The following is a 10,135-nucleotide window of genomic DNA, read 5'->3' on the forward strand; positions in this document are numbered from 1 at the left end:
ACCTCGTGGCCTCCTGGTTGATGTCTTGACGTAGGGTCCAAGTCCTCTGGATCATGTTCGTTCCGAAAATCACGTTCCCGAAGGTTTCATTCCGTTTGGACTCCGTTTGATATTCTTTTTCTGTGAAACCCTAAAATAGGCAAAAAAAACAACAATTCTGGGTGGGCCTCCGGTTAATAGGTTAGTCCCAAAAATAATATAAAAATGTATAATAAAGCCCAATAATGTGCAAAGCAAAATATAATATAGCATGGAACAATCAAAAATTATAGATACGTTGGAGACGTTCAAGCATCCCCAAGCTTAATTCCTGCTCGTCCTCGAGTAGGTAAATGATAAAAACAGAATTTTTGATGTGGAATGCTACTTGGCATAATTTCAATGTAATAATTGTGGTATGAATATTCAGATCCGAAAGATTCAAGAAAAAAGTTCAATATTGACATAGAAATAATAATACTTCAAGCATACTAACTAAGCAATTATGTCTCTTCAAAATAACATGGCCAAAGAAAGTTATCCCTACAAAATCATATAGTCTGGCTATGCTCTATCTTCACCACACAAAGTATTTAAATCATGCACAACCCAGATGACAAGCCAAGCAATTGTTTCATACTTTTGGTGTTCTCAAACTTTTTCAATCTTTAAGCAATACATGAGCGTGAGCCTAGAAATGGTGGTTGTGGAGGAGACAAAAGGGGGAAGATAGTCTCACATCAACTAGGCGTATCAACGGGCTATGGAGATGCAGACGAAGGCATAGCCTAGTGGTGGGAAGGGCTGATGCCTTCCCACCCATCCAGGTTCATGACTTGGTACTTGCAATTTGGGTTTGTTGCACCAATTATTGTAGGATCTAGAAGTAGATGTGTCTAGAGGGGGGTGATTAGACACTTAATGCTAAAGTTGCAAGTTTTAAGCTTTTTCGGTTTAAGTGAAGTTTAGGCACAATTTCAACACACACAATACATATCAAGCAAGCATGCAAAGAGTATATGAGCAGCAGAATGTAAAGCATGCAACTTGCAAGAATGTAAAGGGAAGGGTTTGGAGAGATCAAACGCAATTTGAGACACGGATGTTTTTCCCGTGGTTCGGATAGGTGGTGCTATCCTACATCCACGTTGATGGAGACTTCAACCCACGAAGGGTAACGGTTGCGAGAGTCCACACAGGGCTGCACCCACACAGGGTAACGGTTGCGCGAGTCCACACAGGGCTCCACCCATGAAGGGTCCACGAAGAAGCAACCACCCACAAAGGGTCCACGAAGAAGCAACCTTGTCTATCCCACCATGGCCATCGCCCACACAGGACTTGCCTCACTAGCGGTAGATCTTCACGAAGTAGGCGATCTCCTTGCCCTTACAAACTCCTTGGTTCAACTCCACAATCTTGTCGGAGGCTCCCAAGTGACACCTAGCCAATCTAGGAGACACCACTCTCCAAGAAGTAACAAATGGTGTGTAGGTAATGAACTCCTTGCTCTTGTGCTTCAAATGATAGTATCCCCAACACTCAACTCTCTCTCATAGGATTTGGATTTGGTGGAAAGAAGATTTGAGTGGAAAGCAACTTGGGAAGGCTAGAGATCAAGATTCATATGGTAGGAATGGAATATCTTGGTCTCAACACATGAGTAGGTGGTTCTTTCTCAGAACATGTGAGTTGGAATGATGTATGCGTTCTGGTGGCTCTCTCTTCAAATGAAGAGGAGGTGGAGGGGTATATATAGCCTCCACACAAAATCCAACTGTTACACACAGTTTTCCAATCTCGGTGGGACCGAATCAACAAACTCGGTCAGACCGAAAAGGTAAACCTAGTGACCGTTAGAGATTTCGGTGGGACCGACTGGATCAACTCGGTGGGACTGATGTGCTAGGGTCAGGGTAAATCCAAAACTCGGTTTGACCGATTACTCAAACTCGGTGGGACCGATTTGGGTAATAAGTGAAACTGAGATTTGGCCAAGCAAACTCGGTGGGACCGATTGCATATCTCGGTGGGACCGAGAATATTGCAATGGGTAACAGAGAGTTTGCAAGCCCATCTCGGTGAGACCGAGATCCCATCGGTGAGACCAAACTGATTAGGGTTTGGCAGTGGCTTATGACAAGTGAAACTCGGTGGCGCCGGATAGGAAGAATCGGTAGGACCGAGTTTGGCTTAGAGTTTAGGTCATATGTGGAAGTGGGAAAGTAGCTGAGGGTTTTGGAGCATATCACTAAGCACTTGAAGCAAGAGGCTCATTAAGCAACACCTCATCCCTCCTTGATAGTATTGGCTTTTCCTAAAGACTCAATGTGATCTTGGATCACTAAAATGTAAAATGAGGAGTCTTGAGCTTGAAGCTTTAGCCAATCCTTTGTCCTTAGCATCTTGAAGGAGTTCCCACAACCTTTAGTCCATGCCACTCCATTGTTGAACTTATCTGAAACATGCTAGATAGAGACGTTAGTCCAACAAGAGATATGTTGTCATCAATTATCAAAACCACCTAGGGAGCACTTGTGCTTTCAATCCCCCCTTTTTGGTAATTGATGGAAACATACATCAAAGCTTTAGATAAAGATATAAAGAATAGCAAGTAAGGGTTTGGAAGGACATGTAACAAGCATAGGCTCCCCTTACATGTATGCACTCATGTAAATATGAAATATAGAGGCATGTGAGAGCATAACCATGACAGAGTGGGCAATGTGTTACATGCATCTTGGCCATATGCATCAGAGCAAAAGATTATCAAGGAAAATACCTTCATGCTCATGAGTCCTTCTTGCAAACAGTATGTACATAAGCAAGAACTCCTCATACTTATGATTTTGATGCATATACTTACCTTGTGGTCTTGAGTTGGCTTAGGATGGAATGAACCTGCACAAACAAGGTTAGATAACACAGGTACGTCCACTAGCCAGAGCAAACAAAAGAAACCACAAGAATACCAAGACTGGGATGACATGTAGAGAGTGAGTACAAGGTACCACATTGAATTCAACATGTCCCCAAGAATAAAGATATGCAATGAATTTGACTGATTTCTTTCCCTTAGGTGTCTTGCTCCCCCTGAATCTTACATGGGATATTGGGAGAAGATAGGAAACAGAAAATCAGAGCTAAAAGATATGAATAGAACTTAATTCAAATGAGTTCATATAAACATGTCTTTCCCCCAAAAAGACATGTGGCATCTCTCCTCTTGGACATCAAGCATCTGGGATCCTTGAGTATTTTCTCCCCCTTGGAGATTTCTTTCTCCCCCTTAATATATGGGATCCTTGAGTATTCTCTCCCCCTTAGTACTTTCTCTCCTTTGTAGGTGATAAGCTTTTGATGTGATCTCTCTCTCCCTGATGATAAGCTTTGATGTGATCTCTCTCTCCCCCTTTGACATCAATTTCCAAGAAGGTTTTTCCTGGAATCCGTCGAATTGGTTTGGTCCTTGAGATTCAGTACAAAGCAGGGAATAAAACTGTGATGCTTGTAGAGGACAAGATTCATTGAGTGAGGCTGGATCAGAAGAAATATAGAATATGTGGCAAACTGTTTTTCCTGTTGCGAAATCGGTGGCACCGAGTGGCATGTTTCGGTAGTACCGAAGGGATTCGGTTGGACCGAAAATGGCTATTCGGTGAAACCGAGTTCATCATGGAGAAAAACACTTGTCACCTCAGCTCACTAGTCAAGTAAGATCTCACAAGGATTTGCAATGAATTAGCTGAAAGATTTGCAAGGAATTTGATGCAGAAATATGCAGAACAAAAATCAAAAGAGTGAAAGTTTCTAGATGAAGTTTTTTTTGTTTGAAAAAGAAGGAAACAAATATGCAAGGGACAAATGCAATAACTCAGAAAAGAACACAAGAGAACTTCATCTAGAATTGGGCGGTGACATAGTCACCTATGTTAGAGTATATTGACTTAGGAGTCAAGTGAGAACACTTGATCATAGGTCATACTCATCGTTTAAGCTCAAAATGGGGTTACCATTTTTCGTTTAAGCATCTTGATGTATTCACATCTTGTTGAGTTGCTTTGACTCATGTCTTGGAGTAAAGCTTCTCTAAGATGGAATAGCATACCTTGGGTGGTGGTGTGGTTCTTGCTCATGTAGTTGAACTTGTGTGGGCGCTCAAGGTTGATGTGGCTCATCAAGAGTTGGGAGCACCACTTGGAGTTTGAGTTCATCTACCTACATGGGTTAGTTCTTGCAAGGAAGAGCACTTGTGTATCCAAAAATGACAATCATGAAGCTCAATCATAGAATTTGTCAAAGGATATGGTTGTATGGTTTTGTGCTTCCTTGTCTTCAACCACCATTGTGTAGAGTCTTGATGATGTAGAGATTGCTCAAGGTGTGAGTGAGTCGCAATCTCATGGAATTAGATTCAACCAAGTACCTACATGGGTTAGACAACATGCAAGGTGCAAATATATCCAAGACATAAGATAGTTATCATAAGAGATATATCATGGATTAGTCATAAGCTCATGTCTTGCATGTGTCCAATGGAGTTTATACTCCAAGTTCGAAGCATCAATGATGTTCAATTCTCCTCTCAACCTGCAAAACACTTTCTCATCAAGTGGTTTAGTGAATATATCCGCTAATTGCTTGTCGGTGCGAACATGCTTAAGATTGATGTCACCCTTAGCAACATGATCTCGAATGAAATGATGACGAACTTCAATATGCTTAGTTCGAGAATGTTGTACAGGATTATGACCAATTTTGATAGCACTTTCATTGTCACAAAGCAGTGGAACATGTTTCACATAAATCCCATAATCTTTAAGAGTTTGGGTCATCCAAAGTAATTGAGCACAACATGAACCAGCGGCAATGTATTCCGCTTCGGCGGTGGATAAGGATACCGAGTTTTGTTTCTTGGAAGACCAAGACACAAGAGATCTACCAAGAAATTGACAAGTACCCAAAGTGGACTTTCTATCAACCTTGTCTCCGGCATAATCCGAGTCAGAATAGCCAACAAGATCAAAAGAAGACCTCTTAGGATACCAAATGCCAAAATTTGGTGTATGGATTAAATATCTCACTATCCTTTTCACAGCCTTAAGATGACAATCTTCAGGAGCAGCTTGATATCGTGCACACATGCACACACTTAGCATAATATCGGGACGTGAAGCACATAGGTATAACAATGAACCAATCATAGAGCGATAAACCTTTTGATCAACCGGTTCACCATCTTTGGTTAAATCATTATGTCCACTAGTAGGCATGGGTGTAGACATACCTTTGCATTCTTGCATATTGAACTTCTTGAATAAGTCCTTGGTGCACTTTGTTTGAGAGACAAATGTACCTTCCTTAGTTTGCTTGATTTGCAACCCGAGAAAGAATTTGAGTTCACTCATCATAGACATCTCAAACTTCTCTGACATTAGCTTTCCAAACTTTTCACTAAAGAGAGGGTTAGTTGAACCAAATATGATATCATCAACATAAATTTGGCATACAAATAGTTCTCCATTAACCCTTTTAGTAAAAAGAGTAGAATCAATTTTACCAATTTCAAAACCACTTGTAGTAAGGAACTTGGTCAAGCATTTATACCATGCTCTAGGAGCTTGTTTAAGACCATAAAGAGCTTTGTGAAGTTTGTAAACATGATTTGGTTTCTTAGGGTTGATAAAGCCGGGAGGTTGTTTGACATAAACTTCCTCCTCTATTTCACCATTTAGAAAAGCACTTTTAATGTCCATTTGGTACAAGGTGATATTATGGTGATTAGCATAGGCAAGTAAGATGCGAATGGACTCAAGTCTAGCAACGGGAGCATACGTCTCACCATAGTGCATACCTTCGACTTGTGTGTATCCTTGGGCGACGAGACGTGCTTTGTTGCGAACCACTTGTCCATCTTCATCTTGCTTGTTGCGGAACACCCATTTTGTACCAATGATGTTGTGGTTGTTGCCGGGCTTCTCGACCAATGTCCAAACTTGGTTTCTCTCAAAATTATGTAGCTCTTCATGCATAGCGTTTATCCAATCCGGATCTTCCAATGCTTCTTCAACCTTCATAGGTTCAATGCTAGAGATGAATGAATAGTTTTCACAAAAGTTAGCTAAACGAGTTTTTGAGCGAGTGATTCTTCCGGTTTGTATATCATTGAGGATTTGCTCGACGGGATGATCTTTGGCAATTCTTGCTCGAACTCGTGAGAGCTTTTGCTTGGGTATTCGTTGAGCATCTTCTTCATCTTGTTCTTCTTCTTGGCCTTCTTCATTGTTGACGTTGTCGTTCTCTTGTCGTGGTGGATAAGGAGGTTGTTGGTGTTCATCTTGACGTACTTCCTCGTTTTCTTCATCTTGGTGTGTCCCACTTGTGGATGCTTCCGTGTCGATTCTTGGTTCACCTTGTCGTGAAGTAGAAGCTTCCACTTGGACGGATGAAGTACTCTCCTTCACCTCCGTTGGACGAATTTTGCCAATGGACAAGTCTTGAATTGCTTCTGAAGGGTCTTTGTCTCCTACATCAATTGGCAATTGCTCTACTTGCGAGCCATTAGATTCATCAAACTTCACATCTACCATCTCTTCAACCTTTCGGGTGAAATTGTTGTAGACACGGTAAGTGTGAGAGTTTGAGCCATAACCAAGTAGAAAACCTTCATGAGATTTAGGAGCAAACTTTGAACGACGATGCTTATCAAGAATGTAGCACTTTGAGCCGAATACTCGAAAGTATCCAGCTTGGGGTTTGTTACCGGTGAGAAGCTCGTATGCCGTCTTACCGAGTAGCTTGTGAAGATATAAGCGATTTGTTGCGTGACAAGCTGTCTCAACCGCTTCCGCCCAAAAGTGCTTTGGCGTCTTGTATTCATCAAGCATCGTTCTTGCCATTTCATTGAGCGTCCGGTTCTTCCTCTCAACAACTCCATTTTGTTGAGGTGTGTACGTAGCCAAGAACTCGTGTGAAATCCCTTCTTTGTCAAGAAAGGTGTCCACATTTTCGTTCTTGAACTCCATTCCGTTGTCACTCCGAACCTTCTTGATCTTCACATCAAACTGATTTTGGGCCTTCCTAGCGAAGTTTCTGAAGATCTTCTGGACCTGCGACTTGTCATTAAGAAAGAACACCCACGTAAATCTTGAAAAATCATCAACTATAACTAGACCAAAGGAATTTCCACCGAGACTCTTGTAGGCGTTGGGACCAAAAAGATCCATGTGAAGTAGCTTGAGTGGCCTCCTTGTGGTCATGATGTTCTTCACATGATGTCTTCCTCCAACCTGTTTACCTGCTTGACAAGCACTGCAAAGTCTATCCTTATCAAATATGACATCGTTGACTCCAAGGATATAATTTCCTTTAATAAGCTTGTCAAGGTTTCTCATGCCAATGTGACCTAGTCGTCTATGCCACAACCAACCTTTTGAGGATTTAGCAACAAAGCAAGTTTTAGGTTGTGCCTTTTTAGAGAAATCGACAATGTAAAGATCACCTCTACGCATACCCGTAAATACCGTTTTATGATTGTCTCGATGAAATACTTGGCAATCTACCTCAATAAATAGGACATTCAAACCGAAATCAGCAAGTCTAGATACTGAAAGTAAGTTGTAGCCAAGAGATTCAATGAGCATGACATTTTGAATGTAACTATCATGTGAGATGGCCACCTTACCAAGGCCAACCACTTTACCCTTTGAATTATCACCAAAGGTGACATATTTTCGAGGGCCGTCATTTTCAGCAAGCTCACGAAACATCTCTTCATCTCCGGTCATATGATCAGTACATCCACTATCAAGAACCCATTCCTTTCCTCCTGATTCATATCCCCGAAGATTTGCCATAAGACCAAAATGTCTCATTGCATCATCAAGATCGAAGTCACTGTCATCATTATCATAATATCCATGTTCATCATGATCTTGCAACTCATCATTTCCTAGAGAGGGTAATTCATTAGATAAATGATCATCAAAGTGGTCACTTTTATGAATTCTTATAGCTTTGAATATGATATCATTAATCATTCCAACATCTCCTTTAGCATGCTTAAGATTGGTAAGTTCAAATAGACATTTACCAAAACTAGGATCACTAGAGTTCATCTTACTCAAGGCAATAGATTTATGGAGAATTTCATCCAAGGTTTTCAAGGAATGATCAGGAAATCGTTCCTCAAGAAATTTCCATATAGTATAGGCACAATTTTGAGTAGGCAAACTAGCAATCAAATTTTTGGGCAATCCTCTAATGATGAGCTCAATAGTTCTAAGATTGTGAATCATGTCAATGTCTTCATATAGGGTAGGATGCAAAGGATCAATATGAGATGCACAAGCGCTAGCAATGTACTTGTTAAAATGATATTGATTGAAGATTACAAGCATCTCATTTTTCCACTCATGAAAATACTCTCCATCAAGAATAGGCACTCTATGTCTAAGACTCCCTAATGTAGACACATCCATCTTCCTCCAATGGTGATTAAACCAAGGCAATGGAGACCAAAGCTCTAATACCACTTGTAGGATCTAGAAGTAGATGTGTCTAGAGGGGGGTGATTAGACACTTAATGCTAAAGTTGCAAGTTTTAAGCTTTTTCGGTTTAAGTGAAGTTTAGGCACAATTTCAACACACACAATACATATCAAGCAAGCATGCAAAGAGTATATGAGCAACGGAATGTAAAGCATGCAACTTGCAAGAATGTAAAGGGAAGGGTTTGGAGAGATCAAACGCAATTTGAGACACGGATGTTTTTCCCGTGGTTCGGATAGGTGGTGCTATCCTACATCCACGTTGATGGAGACTTCAACCCACGAAGGGTAACGGTTGCGAGAGTCCACACAGGGCTCCACCCACACAGGGTAACGGTTGCGCGAGTCCACACAGGGCTCCACCCACGAAGGGTCCACGAAGAAGCAACCACCCACAAAGGGTCCACGAAGAAGCAACCTTGTCTATCCCACCATGGCCATCGCCCACACAGGACTTGCCTCACTAGCGGTAGATCTTCACGAAGTAGGCGATCTCCTTGCCCTTACAAACTCCTTGGTTCAACTCCACAATCTTGTCGGAGGCTCCCAAGTGACACCTAGCCAATCTAGGAGACACCACTCTCCAAGAAGTAACAAATGGTGTGTAGGTAATGAACTCCTTGCTCTTGTGCTTCAAATGATAGTATCCCCAACACTCAACTCTCTCTCATAGGATTTGGATTTGGTGGAAAGAAGATTTGAGTGGAAAGCAACTTGGGAAGGCTAGAGATCAAGATTCATATGGTAGGAATGGAATATCTTGGTCTCAACACATGAGTAGGTGGTTCTTTCTCAGAACATGTGAGTTGGAATGATGTATGCGTTCTGGTGGCTCTCTCTTCAAATGAAGAGGAGGTGGAGGGGTATATATAGCCTCCACACAAAATCCAACCGTTACACACAGTTTTCCAATCTCGGTGGGACCGAATCAACAAACTCGGTCGGACCGAAAAGGTAAACCTAGTGACCGTTAGAGATTTCGGTGGGACCGACTGGATCAACTCGGTGGGACCGATGTGCTAGGGTTAGGGTAAATCCAAAACTCGGTTTGACCGATTACTCAAACTCGGTGGGACCGATTTGGGTAATAAGTGAAACTGAGATTTGGCCAAGCAAACTCGGTGGGACCGATTGCATATCTCGGTGGGACCGAGAATATTGCAATGGGTAACAGAGAGTTTGCAAGCCCATCTCGGTGAGACCGAGATCCCATCGGTGAGACCAAACTGATTAGGGTTTGGCAGTGGCTTATGACAAGTGAAACTCGGTGGCGCCGGATAGGAAGAATCGGTAGGACCGAGTTTGGCTTAGAGTTTAGGTCATATGTGGAAGTGGGAAAGTAGCTGAGGGTTTTGGAGCATATCACTAAGCACTTGAAGCAAGAGGCTCATTAAGCAACACCTCATCCCTCCTTGATAGTATTGGCTTTTCCTAAAGACTCAATGTGATCTTGGATCACTAAAATGTAAAATGAGGAGTCTTGAGCTTGAAGCTTTAGCCAATCCTTTGTCCTTAGCATCTTGAAGGAGTTCCCACAACCTTTAGTCCATGCCACTCCATTGTTGAACTTATCTGAAACATGCTAGATAGAGACGTTAGTCCAACAA

Source organism: Triticum dicoccoides, chromosome 5A (genome assembly GCF_002162155.2).
Source record: "Triticum dicoccoides isolate Atlit2015 ecotype Zavitan chromosome 5A, WEW_v2.0, whole genome shotgun sequence".
Taxonomy (NCBI): domain Eukaryota; kingdom Viridiplantae; phylum Streptophyta; class Magnoliopsida; order Poales; family Poaceae; genus Triticum; species Triticum dicoccoides.